We start from the raw sequence: 1,052 nt of genomic DNA on the forward strand, positions 1-1,052 counted from the left end.
TCTCCTGTGGCCGAATGAGACCCCGTCCCACCTGGAAACCCAGGGACTTCGCCTCGGAGAGGGCAAGGTGGCATTTGCGAGGGTTGGCGGTCAGTCCAGCCCTCCGGAGCTCAAAGAGCACCCTCCGTAACCGGTCCAGGTGGTCCTCCCATGCCTCGGAGTGGATCATGACGTCGTCCAGATAGGCCGCAGCGTAGGCCTGATGGGGCCGCAACAGGATGTCCATCATCCGCTGGAACGTGGCGGGTGCCCCGTTGAGGCCAAAAGGAAGGGTCCGGAACTGCCAGTGGCCACTAGGGGTAGAGAAAGCAGTCTTAGGTTTGGCATTCTCAGAGAGGGGTACCTGCCAGTAGCCTTTGGTGAGGTCCAACGTAGAGATATACCGGGCCCTTCCCAGCCAGTACAACAGTTCATCCACCCGAGGCATGGAGTATCTGTCGAACTCGGATACCTCGTTGAGGCGACGGAAGTCGTTGCAGAAACGGAGGGTGCCGTCCGGTTTCGGGACCATCACGATGGGGCTGGCCCATGGGCTGCGTGATGGTTCTATCACCCGCAACTTCAGCTTCTGTTGAATTTCCTCCTCAATAGCTCGGTATTGAGCTACCTCAATAGCTCGTCCTCCTCAGGGACGCGGTAGGGCCGTTGCCTGACGACGACCCCTGGCAGCGTCTGGATGTCGTGCTGCAGGACGTTGGTCCGCCCGGGAAGAGAGGAGAACACATCAGCCCAGATCTCCTGAGCTTCACGTGTGCATGCGTGTCAGTGGCGGGAATCATGCTGTCGTTGCCACATTCAACTTGTGTTTATACGGTGTTTCCAGTCGCTCTGCTGGGTTTGTTACTTGTTTTATCGGTTATCTGTGACTGGACCAGAGTGACCGCACTGCCCGAGTCCAGGACGGCCCGGAACGGCTTTCCATTCGCTTTCACTTCCACCTCTGGAGCTCCAACCGGCAGGTCGTGGTGCACAATGCAGCCGGCCAGCCAGGTCCGTGCGGGACGTGCGGGGACTTCCGTTGGCATGGGCTCATCCCGCGGAGAGGGAGCCGC

The 1,052-nt window shown here is 59.7% G+C and overlaps 1 pseudogene; it reads left to right on the top strand.

The window, feature by feature from the left end:
- LOC107685864 (acyl-CoA synthetase family member 3, mitochondrial-like) overlaps positions 1 to 1,052 on the top strand; it is a 50,049-nt pseudogene that overhangs the window by 26,121 nt on the left and 22,876 nt on the right.

Source organism: Sinocyclocheilus anshuiensis, unplaced genomic scaffold (genome assembly GCF_001515605.1).
Source record: "Sinocyclocheilus anshuiensis isolate Anshui unplaced genomic scaffold, SAMN03320099.WGS_v1.1 scaffold1018, whole genome shotgun sequence".
Classification (NCBI taxonomy): domain Eukaryota; kingdom Metazoa; phylum Chordata; class Actinopteri; order Cypriniformes; family Cyprinidae; genus Sinocyclocheilus; species Sinocyclocheilus anshuiensis.